The 16161-nt window shown below is 31.4% G+C and overlaps 1 pseudogene; it reads right to left on the minus strand.

The window, feature by feature from the left end:
• Positions 1-264: 264 nt before the first annotated feature.
• Positions 265-6910, minus strand: LOC114739212 (tetratricopeptide repeat protein 5-like; annotated as a pseudogene).
• Positions 6911-16161: the final 9251 nt, after the last annotated feature.

Consider the following 16161-nt stretch of genomic DNA (forward strand, 5'->3'; position numbering starts at 1 on the left):
TGTTGGCTTTCCTAAAATATCCTTATTCATCATATGCATTAAAACTGCCCCTTTACATGTGCAATTAATAGGGACATTTTGGGCAGGAAGGGATAAATTTGGGAGATCAACTAAATTGAAATCTTATATTAAGGACAAAAATAAATCTCCTGTTTAGCTCTTATATTAAGGATGGGAGGTAGTAGTAAGTTTGAGTTAGCATGAATTGGACAAAAAAACCACACCTTCCCCTTCCATGAAAAATCAACACGACAGAGTTTAGGGTCAAGCAGTGTCAACCAATCTGTTTCCTTTGATCTGAAAAAGAAGTTGAAGCAAATACCAATAAGAGATATGCTTTTGCTTTCTTTCCCCTCTCTTTTCTTCTTATGTTTTGGCCATGCTATCTTCACCAAGCATGTAACTTCTAAATTCAAGCCTTACCAAATCATCTTTAGGTACTCCAAAACAAGTACAATGCAGTATTCCTTTAAGTACATAATGATAACTTAAGAGTGTCTCTACTAACTTGAAAACGCACAGACATCCAAATGACTCAGCTTAAGCTCCAGTCATCCCACTGGTTTATCACCCTAAAGTCCTTGATGTTTATTGAGGAAAAAGAAAACTGTGCCTAAATTGCATAAGGAGGAGAAAGAAAATAGGATAAAACTGCAGAAACCAATTCTTACCACATCCTTACGCACACCATAAACTGTAAGAACGAAGCAAGTTTGATTTGAATCACGAAGCAAGTAGTATCTGCAGAACGAAACAAGTAACATAAGATGCCAAACTTGGCTCCCAAATTAATTTCTGAGTAGTTATTCATGAGTACGCATGTAGGCATTTTATTTTATTTATTACATCATAATATTATTAAAGCCAATGATAGAAGTAAGGGGAGAAAATCGTCTCTCAAGATCACTGATGAAAATAAGCTTTGAACTTGAACACCAAGGTGAAACCATCTGGGAATTTAAGTCGTTGTTTCTCATTGATTCCATATGGAGCGCACAAAAGTTAAATTGCTATAAACTTCCTCTTTAGTAAGGTGTCAATCTACATCAATATTTTTCTTCAGTTCTATTCCACACTACAGTGAGCAATATTAATCAACAACTTCTTTCCCAATGACTGGAGATCTTGCATAGTCTGCATCCATATATAGGCTTCAAAAGTTAAGGTTTAACCCTAAAAAGATATCACATTCCTCATGTACCCTTCAAATGATATAGTATTCTATGCACTACCGATGAATGTGACTCATTTGGATCATGTGTGAATTCATCACACTCACTGCACAAACTATCATGTGTTTGTCGGTTTACACCCCAGTTTGTTTACATAAATTAAAAAAATATAGTCTTTTGCCATTATAAAAATCCCTCCCTTATCATGAGGGAGCCACTTCAATTATGATGAAATATTCGAGCCTACCCAGGTCTTTGATTTCAAACTATTTCCTCAATTGTTTCCTCAGGATTCAATCCCTCCAAGCCATCTCCTATGACTAGGAGTGGAAATAGGCTAGCGGCCTTATCAAGGGCCCCCATCCTAGTTTGATTTAGGCCTAGCCTACAAGCTTATTTGACTGACCTATCTATATACACGAAGATTTTCTTCCTTGTTCAAGATTTAATCACTTGCTTACCCTATTTAAACTGCCACAACGTTTATTTTCTTCCTTGTTCAAGATTTTCTTCGACCCCCATTATTTGACATGCCCATTACTTTTGATTTAACAAGTCATTTCCTTGTCGACAGTTTTGGGTTCAAGTTACACATGTATAAGTTAAAAGTATTCGTCAACAGCAAATTGTCTCAGTGGCAACATGAGCGCACGCACAAACCCACACAATGTGCCTGAATAGGAAAAGATTCTATACAAAAATAAATAAATAAATAAATACTCTTAAAAGAATCAGCATATAATGCATAGACCTTCGATACACCATGCAATGAAATAGTAACATGATCAGCCATGAAAGCAGTTAGGACATAATTCAAACATGAAGGCAATTCTCAGGATATGAGAACTTAAAGGGAAACATCAATGTCATTCGTAACAAAGCACAATACCCTCCGTCCACAGCTACTGCTCTGTTCAAACCCTTCAATAAATGGTCTACAATAGCTCTTTTGCATGATGAATTCACTTTCATGATGGAAAATGTGAATGAAGGGAGTATATTAATTATCACATAGAAAAACAAAAACAGAGGTGAGTAGAGTTCAACAAAATTTAAAGGGACTATGAACTGAAATATATATATATATATATATATATATAGAGTTAAGAAGGGAGCTTACATTTAACAGCAGCCAAAGATGAGGCCAAACTTGCCTCTTGCTTGGATCTTAAATGGCCCTGCTGTGCATAAATCTTATACATAAAACAGAAGAAGTCTAATATCAAATAAGTCACTAAAATAATTTCTTGGCTGTCATCATTCACTTTCATACTTTTTGTTTTGTGAAGGGGAGAAAGGGAATGGGGATAAACTAGAGTCAATATTTTGTGCAATTACCAGCTTCTATCATTATATGAATCCTCCATATTAGGAAATCGAATTCCCAAAACAAATCAAATAAAAATAGTAATCAAGAAGCCACTAGCTTTATATTAACCACTCATGGCGAAATTTTGTTACCCTCATAAGATCATCCAACTTGTCGAGTAGGTTGACTATCTTCTGAACCTCAGTCGCAGCATTCAGCCTTGGCTTCTTTGAAATAACAGCCTCAAATGCACTGATTGCCCCCTCATAATCCTCTAGATATCTGAATCACCGTAACAAAATTATTTATGATTGCAATTAACAAGCAAAAGTCATTACTAAATACTGTTTGTGTGCAATATCAAATGCGTACAGTGTGAATGATTTTGACATTGTTATTTTTGTGCATTTTATTATTTTAGGAGTTGGAAAATGTTAAGAGCGTGACCAAAATGGAATAGGCTCATACTTATATGCATATTCACGGGCCCTATTCTGTGCGTCTGTAATGAAAAGTTTAATATCTCCTTGCCAGAAGAAAGAACAGTGATAAACTGATACCCAGAACACAAAAAAATGTCTCAATAAAAATGACAGAGGGAAACAAAATTTTTCTGAGGAATTAAATTAAGAAAAGTTTTAGTAAAATCTAGACATGAAACGCAAGGAAAAAATTATAATTACGCCAACAAGAATGAAACAACAAAGTACAGAAAAATCGGAAATTGGTCTCTGTGGTGATGATGGACAAATGACCGAGCCAGATAAGTATTCCATAATGCTAGCCTTTGCCACAACTAATCATCCGGATTGTAAATTCCAAGACCATATATAAATTTGGACATTAGAGGGAAATTAAAAGTTTCAGAAAGACTGAAAATATAGGCATAGTGAATTGCTTGAAATGTGACATAATTCAAGAAAGAGATTCACAGATACAAAAACACAGAGAGGAGAACAAGTGCACTGACATTGCCATTACTAAAAGGTAAATCTGGATTGGACTTCGTTCTTTCATCTTTATCCTGGTAGATATAAAAAAAACCTTAAGTCTTACGTTATTAAAACAAAAACATAAAATTCACTAACAATTTTACATAGTATAATAATCTCTGTGAAGGTTTTCTTAGGCAAAGTCTGCATGTTCTTTTATCCTGCCAACAGAAAAACATATATAGTACTAGATTTGACTAAAGCCAGCCTCTCCCTCGTATCTTCCTAGATAAAGGAATCATAGTAAAACCAGCAAAACCATAATTGTCTTGGGCCTAATGCCCAGCCATTCCAATACTAGTATAAAGAGTATCCTAAGAGTCAACATGCTCAACAAGTTCTTATAATGGAAGTAACAACAAAAAAGAAGATAAATTTATTAAATAAACAAACAACTAAGGTTAAGTTTTCAGCATACTCACGGCATTTAGATATGCTTTTAGAGAATTTAGAAGTTTGATATCATTCTGAGCTCCAGAGACCAAAAAACTTGTAAAACATGCATTTCCTAAATTCTGTCAAGAAGATCAGATGATGTTAAAACATATAGATGTTGCCATTTATGTTTGGAACAGCCAAATATTTTAAGTTAAAAAAAGGAGAAAGAAAATTGGGCCACTAATGTGCATTATTCATTCACATCACAGAACTGAATTTGAAGGATAAGCAAAGAATGTGGAAAATACCTTAGGGAATTAAGGAAAAAGATACAGTTTCTCTTGGGCTTGTTGGAGTCAGAAGAAAAAAGGGAGGAAAGATAATAAGAGGTCTAATGATGGATTCATTTCCTTGTTTCTAGAGTGTGTAATATTATATATAACCCTCCTCCAAAGTTGGCGAAACTGAAGAAATTGGGATTAAGGCTACCAGACTATTAATTCTTGTTAGAATATCAGTGTAAATATTCATTCATTTATTATAGGTTATGTGTTAGTTGGCCTAAGCCATAATTGCTAAGGCTCACTCTCTTTGTATACATGCATTCCTTCTCTGAATGAAATAAACATTGTATTTTGAACTATTGTTGTCTACAATTCTAATTCAGTTTCCCCTGTCCAACAGAGAGAAGACAGAAGAGGTATCCAACACAAGAGACACCTAAGGCTTCCCACCTCTTGGTTCTCCTGTCCCCTCACTCCCCTCCATCTACATTGTTTTGTATCAGCATGATGTTTTATTTCAATCGTTGCCACTCATATCAAGGAAGGAAATAAAATTATTTTGTGACCTTTATTACTATATTTTGTCCTGTCATTTACATCTCTATGAACAGCCAAATTTCCCACATCATACAAGAAAAATATATGAACTTCAAATAAAGACAAGGTGATGTGAACTTCAAATGTGCAGGGTTATTCAGTGAACGTGTAAACTTTTGCTTGATACCAAAGCAGGGTTTGTTCTTTGAATGCATGTTAGTAGTATAGGGAATCTTACACCAAGAATGCCCATCCGTGACATCCAAAGCAATAGCTTCCTTGGCATGTCGAATGCTTTCCTCAAGAAGTTCTGCTTCATTCTGAGCACCTGGGAAGGAACAGATATATAGAAATTCAAATTTTACATGCAGTATAAAAAGAACCAAAGTAACTAGTCCAGAAACACCCACTTTACATGCAATCAAACAGTAACCAAAGAATTTGGACAAATTAAAAGATATTGAATGACAAAATTTACAATTTAGTCCCTTACCTTTTGACATTTTTCTAGTAAGCATTGATAACTGACAAAGAATCTTCTTATCAGGACCCTGAAAGAACAACCAATATCTATCATTACGTCAATCAACTCACAAAATCAGAACCATAGCAACCCAAAACTGAAACTCGGACAGAAAAATTATGACTTTTAATATATATCTGCATAAGGAATGTTTAAAATCATAAAATTCTTCAGTCATCACAATAAATTTCTCCTCTGCAACAAATTTTCCCAACAAATAATATCAAAAAATCAAGAAGAAAACTATTGCATCAAGATAATGCCTCCACCAATCTAGAAAAAGGGAAATTGCTGGAGCACTTATTAAACAACATAGCAGATACGGAAAAAGGTATTAAAGCATTTGTATTGGGGATGGCCAAAATTGTACTTGTCATATTATTGGAGTATATAATTTGTCGCACATGTTTGTTATTCTTTATTCTGGTGACACTGCGTGGCACTAAATAAGAGAATCCATGTGCTATATATTCATCAGGGCCTTCTATTGTTCTCTTTTTTGTCCTCTCTTTCGCTCTTCAGTCAAACAGAACCCACCCCCAAGGAAAATCCATGTGCTCACTGAACATCAAAGAGAAGCCTTATGAACAATCATAGCCCATAACAGATTTGATCACAAAGCCGTAGGAGTATTCAAAAAAATCCAAGCACCCTCACTTAAAACATTGATTTTGCTTTCTACTCAAGCAACAACGAAGAATCTCAAATATACACACTCAGAAAAATTTTATCTTTCTTGTTTATTTGTTTATCGATGTTCACTTTCCGGATTATGATTGTTCTCCCCAGAGTTACAATTAATTAATATTAGAAGCTCCAAAACTATCAAACTCACAATAGAATCCCATTATATGAAAAAAGATCAGTTAGGGTAAAATTCATGGTTGTCGTTCGATAAGTTTTCATCCATCAACAGGAGGAAAAAGTAAAAGAAAAATGACACGCAATTGGGCTCCACCAAATATCATCTTCAATTTCGGCCAAGTATTAGGAACTTAATTTCAGCATTAACCTTGCTTAATGCATCACCGAGGCAGTCTTTTGCGGCAGGTAGATCCCCTCTCTTACAAATGCAGTTACTTAAACATAGCCAAGCATCAGCAAGTGATGGATTTAACTTGACCTGGTGCATAGAAATAGAAAAGTCAGTCATAAATAGTGTATGCGCTTAGACCCAAAAACTAACAACTTTATTGTACTTACTGAATTAAATAGGTGATCCTCTGCTTCTTTGCTATAGTGAGGGCATACATCCAATATCTTCCCCTGAGATATTGAAATGTTCCTTGTTGCAGGGGTAACTTTTTTTCCTCTAGCAGGGAGGATGATTTATGATTGGGAAGAAAAAAATCAACGAAGTGAATTTTGGATACTTTGACTAAAACCGAATCAAAACTTGCTGCTACCTTTTTGTCCACAAAAGAAGCTTGCGTCTTGCGTGGCTTGCTGGCGTGGAGTAATGGTCTCAGCCGCAGGGTCGCTTGTTCGAGACGCAGCACGAGAGAGAGTCCAGAGAGAATCATCAGAGAATATGGAAAAGAAAATTTACCTGGAGGAATAGAATCCAGGAGTTTCAGAGCAACAGCAGATTGTTCTTGCAATTTGGAGATTTTGTCATCTTCGTTCCCCGGAAAATAATTGTCTCGGGTGCAGTAAAGATCTTCAGCGACTTGAGAGGCTTCTGTTAAAGAGTTTTTATCAGTTGTGTTGCTCATCTTATGCTATGATGAAGGCAGCCAACCGAAGACGAAGGAGCCCAGCGAAATTAGAAAGCCCTGTCTTTTTAAGCAAGCCGTTGAAGCTTTGGCGGCAAGCAAGCGTGAGTGCGTTGGGCTGAATTAAATTAAAACATATAACAAAAAAGGAAAAAGTAAAGAAAAATACCTTAAAAAAAACTATTTTTTGGAAAGATCTTAAAAATTATAAATATTTAAAAATACTAAAAACCAAAATACAAGTGTATAAAATAAATAATAAATTGCCCATCAAACCCAAACATTCTCTCTCACATCTGAAGTAGTGGTATTTAGCAGTTATGGGCCGAAAAATAGGGGGAGTATTCCGTTTATCCTTCAATTTTTTATTTTTTTATTTAATAATTTTACAAAATAATTATATACTTTAAATGTTCACTCAAATTTGACTACTAAGATTTGATAGTCGGTGTTTTAATATGAATTATATCTTTCATCATTAATATTTGAATCTCCCTATATATTAGAGTATTAGATAAGTCTCTCATTATCTGGCCAAAGAAAAAAAGATAAGTCTCTCATTCGTTTTTCACCAAAAGAATAAATTTTTTATGTGATTTCAATTTGATCTTTTCCATAACATTAAAATTAGAAGCTAGCTTTTTCTATCAAAAAAAAATAGAAGCTAGCTTTGAAAAAAAAAACAGAAAAATTAGAAGCTAGCTCATATTGATGCAAAAACCCTTTTTTAACCTTTAAAAGTAAATTAGTTTCAATTTATATAAAGTTTTCATAATAAGTAATGCAAGATATTTTTGACGAAAAATAAAAATTATTTTTCTTTTGATTAAAATCATAAAAAAATAATTCGTTTTTAACTTTTTCCAAATTTTATTGTATCTTTGTTGTTTACTCGTCTATAATATTTTATTAATGTTAGAAACTACTTAAACTCATTTTTTAAAAAATTTAAAACATAAATTTTTTAATTATGTTATATTTAATACGATGAACTCATCTATTTATCTATTAATCTATTAATATATAAAAGTATAGTACAAAGCAGGAGTTACTGGCAGCATGACACGTGACATCACCTATGAGTAAATAAATGTTCTTTTTTTCTTTAAAAAAAAGGCCACATTTTTTACCCATTTTCTAGCCATGTTTCTAATAGTCCGATATATCTGCCTTGGTAACAACCCATTGCTTAATCATTCACCATTAATCTGAGAAATATTAAAAACTGATTCAAATCCTATCACTTGTACATGCATGCCTAGAGGGAGCGTGTTTAGTTTAAACGTGTTAGTTTTCACCTATTGTATGGGAGGATATGGCAGTTATTCAATTACCACAATTATCTAAATAGCCATGAATGTTGCCGTGCACACTCGTCCTTTTCCTCTTTCTCATGAACGACGAAGATGACAAGGCTATCTACTACAAACTACTATCACAAGATTACATTGGAAGTCTTATTTTATTATTCTCCATGGTGGTAGCCACGAGACTCCATTTTTATATGTTGCGAGGAAGATGACAATAAAGGTTTTGTTGCTTCCTTTTCAATTAGGACAAGTTAGCCTTACTCGTGTTTGAGTTAATTAATTGAATGCTTTTCATTTTTTTCCTGATATTCCATTATCATTGTGATTGAATGAGTTAATCACTAGGTAGGGTGGGTAGGCCTATTTAGACGGAGCATGGGGTGCTATGCATGTTATAGAGTTAGTTTCGATTAGTTGCTTTACCCCATTGGCTCATCATCATCATCTCTATCTTGAATATTTATAGATCCACAACGTAACTTTTCAATGCCAAATGAATAGGATAGGAAGGAGCTACGGATCTAGATATAGAACACTGTCTTCGAATCTATGGATGGTGAAAAGGAGATGACATGTTCATCTAGCTTATAGGTTTCTGATTTTTGTTCCATATTTTGTTTTATTTCGACTCCTCTCTTTCCCCTCCTCTCATTGTTGTTGTTCTTTTTGTCTCAAGTGTTGTTTCATATTTCCTCTCCATTGTAATAATCGATTCATGAATTTAGAATATATTATCCATTTCTTAGAAGTTACATTTACTCCTTTCGAGGTGATGACCATGATAGTGGAGGAGAAGTTGGTGGGAATTGACAGAAGGAGAAAGGCACAGATACTATTAAGTTTTTAACAGACAAAAATACTAGAAAGTTTATGCTTGTGATGGGATAGTCGAAGACATTCAAGCATCCACCTATATTGTGGAGTAACCTTGGTCCTTACTTCTTTTTTTTTTTTTTTAAATTACTGGTCCTTACTCTATTTTCATCATATTTTAGCTTTTTTAAAAAAATGAAATTTTAGTATCATTTTGTGTCATCCAATTGCTTGGAAGTTTCAACATTTTAATATGTGAGTACCATATCATTGATTAGCTTGAGATATTGATTTTTTGTATTTATATTATGATTTTGTATTCTAATATTCCTTTCAAGAGATTGTATGATTTTTGAAGTTTTCTTGCATAATTGAATACAATGCTACCAAAGCATATTTAGCATACATTTCAAGTTTTGGGTTGCAATCCTAAGCTATTATTATAGTTCTTTCCTATATTTCTTCTGTCTTCATAAAATATTTCTTGAATATGGATATTTTGATATTGTTTTGGTAGTTTTATATTAAGTTTATATTTTCAGTTCTTGATTTAGAATCTCTTTTTGATTTTTAGTGAGAATTGCTTATTTGCATGCTATAGAGGCAATTCTCTTTGAAAAAGGCGTCTAAACTTGAAGTTATTGTCCATGACAATCACTTTCAACTTATAGAAGTACATCTTTGTGTGGTTTTCAAAATATTTTAACTCACTAATCATTTTGTTTTTATTAATTAAATTTTTTTAAAATGTTGATAATAGATTTACATATATTACATATTTCAAAAGCTTATGGATACTTTATTCTTAAATTAAGTTGAAATTATGACTTGAAACAGAAATGTAATATTCAACTAATTATTTTGTGGTGATTCAAATTTTTATCTTATATAAGAAAAGTATCAATTCAATGCACGGGTACTATACTAGTTTACTAAATAATGAAAAATGAATTGAAATAGAGATGATTGGGCAATTTATCATGGCTGGAGACAACTTCAATTTTTTGTTCCAAAATTTTGGGTGCTCTTTATTTCAAGGCTCGTGATTAACGAAGAGAGGGAAGAAGATATTGTAAATTTTTATAATGTATGAATTAAATAAAAATAATAATAATAATAATTGAAGATAACGAATAATCCGCCTAATTTTTAGCCTAAAATAGTTGAGATGTGGTACAGGAAATGTAGAGTTTAATTAGGGGTGCTTTAGTATTTTTATATATATTTTGGTCTTTGATTCTTTAAAATAATTATTTTTTTATGATCATCCTCAATAAAAATATTTTTTAATATTTTTCATTTTAATTTTCTCAAAAACAAAAAACAAAAAATTTCCCATAACTCATGTATAGTAATGTTTGGTAATAGTTGGGAGTTTTAAGAAGGGATGGGGATCGACAGAGGAGGAGGAAACAGGCCCAGTTTGTTAAAGGGGTAATCCTTAACTGAGAAACCATGACTCAAAGGGGTTGGCCCATATAACTGATGGGTTAAATGGTCAAGGCCATTTTTATTTGGTCCTCTCATAACATCCTTATATCAATGTACTTCTTTGTTGTTGCCATGTTTATCTGTTAATGTTACCTTGAGTTTTTCGGTAGAGTCAATTTAATATTTGAATAATTTTATTAAAAATAAATAAGATATTATATTTTTTTAATACTTATTTTTAAAAAATAAAGTAAAAATAAATCACAATGTAACTATTTTATTTCAAAAGCAAAGATAAAAAATTTTAAATGATTAAAGTGTGACAGTCCATATATTGTTATTTTTCATCTCCTCCCTTTTAAACTAAACAAACCTAATATTAAAATTCCTCTGCTCCTTTTTATTGAAACAAACTTTTTGTGTACATGCATATTGTATAACTTATTTATTATTATTTTCCAATTTGATTCAATGATTTTGTGTAGTTTATCACTTAAACCGTGAGTTTAAAATCACTTGTTTTTCTATTAGATTCAATTATTATGTTACTTCATATAGACTTCTCCTCCCTCCAAAATAAAAAGAAAAGAGAGAGAATTATTAAAACACCTAACCTTCCATCCAACTAAACAAAGCCGATAACTCATTGGTTAAAAAAAAAAAAAAAACAAAGCATATAACTTTCCTTACCTTTGTTGAGCTAAATAGCCTTACTGGCTTCGCTTACTTGGCTTCTCAAGCCTGAGGTTCACCAGACTAATAACGGTTGTGTTAACATCTCCAATCGTGTTTGGACAATGGTTTTGCATAAGTACAAACAGAATAGGGATTATTTTTGTCATATTCTTCTTTACCCACATGGTCACTTGATATGCCATTTTTATTGGAAAAAGAAGTCTCAATCTGCAAGTCCTTTTGCATTATTATACTTTTGAGCAAGTTTCTACTGGATTTATAATAGAAGAGATCGCCTGCTTTCTGATCAGAATTATTTGGATCTTATATGCATTAACAAAAGAAGGATTGATCCCACACAGTTTGCTGCTACCTCAAACAATGTCATTTAGAGGGACGTGAATATCTTAATCAAGTTATTCTCACATGTTTCTGTTTTCACTACTTCTGCTGTTTTATTTAATAATCTCGTTAATTTCACCGCTCATCCTTATAGTTCTTATACTTTGTGGAGTACTCTTTTTTATCTTCAGAAACATCTATGACAATTGACAACCAATGTTAAAGTATATATAAGTTTTTTTCAAGTTAAAATATTTAATTTTTGATTCAGAAATGCAAACACATTTGTAAGCTATTTGTTATGTATTATAGAATCAAATTTTGAATGATTGAATGATATTTCTTTCATACCTTCTTGATAAACCTTAGATTAAAAGATTCTGATACTAGTTTCTTTATCAACTACAACTGAAAGGATTACTTTTAAAATAGTTATTTACAGGACGGATTACAGAGGATTACATCACAAAAAAAGGTTTTTCTAAAAGCCTACATCATCGGTGGTGGTGGGCTTTTTCAAAAACCCTTTCAAAATATCACTGGCTACTTCCAGCCGATCAGAAACAAAAAAAAAATCCCCCCCGAAACAGAAACAAAATAGGCAGAACAACCGAACACTCTAGAAAATCCAAGTCAAAGCACACTTGCGGTCTCCTAAGGCAAATCTGCCTGGAGGCGGCAGTGGAAGCTTCGAAGGAAGGGGTAGAGCAGGAGGAACCGCGGCTTCAACGTCTGAGTCTGAGGCCGAGTCTTCTTCCACTGGGTTGATTGGTGCATCGGGGCGATGGAACTGACGAAAACACAGGTTACGGACCCAGACGCAAGAAGGACGATCACAAAATAAACCCAAGAATCCATCCTAAAAATGAAAAAAATGAAAACTATGACAATTGACAACCAATATTAAAGTATATATAAGTTTTTTTTAAGTTAAAATATTTAATTTTTGATTCAGAAATGCAAACACATTTGTAAGCTATTTGTTATGTATTATAGAATCAAATTTTGAATGATTGAATGATATTTCTTTCATACCTTCTTGATAAGCCTTAGGTTAAAAGATTCTGATACTTGCTTCTTTATCAACTACAACTAAAAGGATTACTTTTAAAATAGTTATTTACAGGGTGGATTACAAAGGATTACATCACAAAAAAATGTTTTTCTAAAAACCTACTAGCTTCTTTAACAACTACAACTAAAAGGAAAAGTCACTCCTTGAACGTCAATTTCATATTATTGCATAATATATCAAGATCTTCTATTATGTTTGTTTGAGAGTAAAAAATATGAGGAAAAAATTGACAAACGAAAAAAGTGAGGAGGCGTGATTTTCTCTTCATATGCTTGACTGAAATAGAGAAAATAGATAGGAAAAAAGTGGTTAATTTTTATGAATAATAATAACCTTGTTAGTTATATAAAAATATTTATATATGGCAAAACTTAGACTAAAGTATATTTTTAGTTTTTTAACTTTATATAAGATTTTAATTTGGTCATACTTTAAAAAATATATTTTTAGTCCCTAAACTCTTTAATAAAAAATGATGATATTAATGTTTTAAATATTGATAAAAGTACTAAAATATATTTTTTAAAGTTAAAAAATAAAACTAAAATCTTATATAAAATTAAAAAACTAAATATATATATTTTTTCCTAAAACTTGACATTTACTAAATAAAACAAAAATATAATTAAGTTTTTCTTCATTTTTCTTTCGTGCTTTTCTTTTCCCCTCACTTTTTTAACTTATAAAGTGTAGCATAAAAGACAAACTAAAATGTTCTAAGGGCGAGAATGATTGATACAAATACAATATTTCATCCAAAAATATAATTCTTCCTTTATTATATTAAGTGGTTTTATTTACTAGTGTTAATAGGAGTAGGAATTGTTTCTTTATTACTATTATCAATATGAACTAGTTCTTTATTAGTTTCAATATAGGTGGTATGAGAAAATAGATAATGAACCCATTAATATTCACACTAAAATGAATTCTAATTAACAACGTTAAATTTAGTATAAAATTAAAAGAACCAAAATTATAGTTGGCAAAAAAAAACCAATTTTTTTCTCTATTCCCTGAATTAACTCAATGCTTAGACTCAATTCCAAGGGAAAAAAATGAGTTGGGTGTTCAACTAAGTCTTATCCAAAGCCCAAAGCTCTTTTTTTTTTTCCCACTCACCCAATTTTTTTCCCGATAAAAAAGGGGTATGCCTTATAAAATTCAAATTAAAATGAACTACAAGCCACCCCTTTCGTAATATTGTAAGAAAATTGATGTTCTTTTCCTTCTTCTTTCATGTAACTTTTATATTATATACATAAGGTTAAAAATTATATACACACACATATATGACTTGCCCACTGGCTGACGGAGGAATAATTCTTTTGGTAGAGCAAGGGGATTGAAAGGTTAAAAACGACAAAAGGGGGAAAAAAGTAGTTCTATGTTGATTTGTATTAACAATTAAACTAATATTAAGTTCAATAAATTTTTTAAAAAAATAAGAAACCCTTTTTTACCAATAAAATGGGCACCTATTTTGCCAATAAAATTGAACTATTTAAATCTACTCTTTCTAGGTAAAAAATTAAATAGGATATACATCCTTGGTTTCAGAAAACTAGAGGCATTTTTAAGTTGAATTATAAGACATGATTTGTATTAGTTATACATTTATTTTATGATTTATATTATTATGTTTGTTTTTATATCAAAATTCCACCTAAGTTTTGTAGCTAATCCCAATTTAAGTAAAAGATGAGAGCTGTATTAGACTTTTCACGGCTAATATAAAACTGTATCAAATCTTTATGATATAGATCAATGAAAATTTTTTTAATGAAATTATTGAACCAAACATTTTGGAGTTAATAATTTATCTATGTTAATAGAGCATAATGAATGTGCGATTTTTGTATTTAGATAAGACAAAAGTAGTTATTGTTGTGTGCCTTTATGCGAAAAAGGCAAAAAAACATTTTTTTTTAAATCAATTCATCGATCTTATTTGATGGCTCCAAGCTAAGTCAATTGACACCATACAACTTGCATTTCGACCGTTCAATTTGAGAATTTGATTAAAAAAAGATCGAACTAATGTGAAAGCAGATTGGTCAGTCAACAAAAAACATTTGCTTAAATAAATAGACCTGTGTCTTGAAATATAATAATGTAAAAAATTTTAAAATGTAGATATATTTTTCATCCCCTCTTGTTTGGTTTGGAAGGTAGGGCCAGGACTGGAGAGAGGTACTAAGTCCTAAACTATTACATCATTTGTAATTATAATTTACAGTTTATGCATACATTTTTGGTAAAATTATAGAATAGCCGCCAACTTAACAAATTTTAGTCCTTGCACGTGATCTATGATCCATGAGAAGCATAATTTTAAGATACTGTCAACTTAGAATGATTTCCATGTACACACACTCACACTCCATTCAGTACTTATTATAAGCATATAATATCAACTTTATATAAATTAATCCAATAGTTAAAATTAGCTACTACCTCCTATATATTCTAAATAGAGCAGCTAAATAAAGATGTTGTTTTTTGTTCTAAATATAAATCCACAATCTCCATCCAAATTTATATATTTTTTTTAAAGTATCTCTATTTTTTTAATAAAGTTTAAAATATATCTATTGATTACGCTTATTAAGAGGTTTTCATCATAAGGTAGTTCTAATGCACATACTTATAAATCGTAGTTCAAAAAAATTGACACGCATTTGTTACCAACAATCATCTTAACTAATTTCATTAATACTCACAAATAAAATTATTTATTTACCTATTATATTTAAGACTGGAGGTAATATTTCTTATAAAATATTAAAATTAGCCTCAATAAAAGTTAGTGGTTAGAACAGTTTAATTAGTTAGTGAGGAAGTTTTATAATTAGTTAAAAATATTAGGAAGTATATGGTTTTCAACATCTTGTTTAAAAATCTTTACAAGTTAATATAATTTTTTATTTTTCAAAATTTGATCCTAGTTTTATTTTTTGAAATTTGAAACCGGTTGTTTTTGTCTTTCAAATTTAATATCATTTTGACTTTAGTCTCTACAATATGAAAATAAAGATTTTGGCTCCTAAAATTTAATTTTATTTCGGTTAATATTTTCCAAAAATCAATATCACTGATTTTAAATTTTAGATAACAAAATCAAAATCATGTTACTCCCTCCGTTCCCTATTATAAGAGACATTTGATGCTTATAGTATGTTCCTAAATATAAGAGACACTTAAAATTTGTCTCTATTTTTTGTGTAATTTCCTATTTTACCCATATTTATTGTCTCCAACTCACACTCTCTCTCCTTCCACTTCTCTTTCTTTTAAGAATTTACTATTGTTCTCTCTCATGCTCTCTCTCCTTATTAATGAGGGCATTTTTGGAAAAAAATTATACTTTTTGCACATTAATTGTTCTTAACTAATTTTAACTGTTTTTTGATCAACACAATTCGGTATTTCGGTTATTCGTCTCTTATAATAAGGAACGGAGGGAATAATTTGCAAGGACCACACCTTTTTCCAAATAGGACCCCGCTGTGTAGTTCAGTGCGGACTATTTTGGTCGTGTTCATTCTAGCATGTTTTCGTTACAGTTGCACACCCAGATGCAATGCTTGATCCAGTGGAGGCAG

This window comes from Neltuma alba, unplaced genomic scaffold (genome assembly GCF_004799145.2).
Source record: "Neltuma alba isolate B1F8T4 unplaced genomic scaffold, ASM479914v2 tig00013803_pilon, whole genome shotgun sequence".
NCBI classification, from domain to species: Eukaryota; Viridiplantae; Streptophyta; class Magnoliopsida; order Fabales; family Fabaceae; genus Neltuma; species Neltuma alba.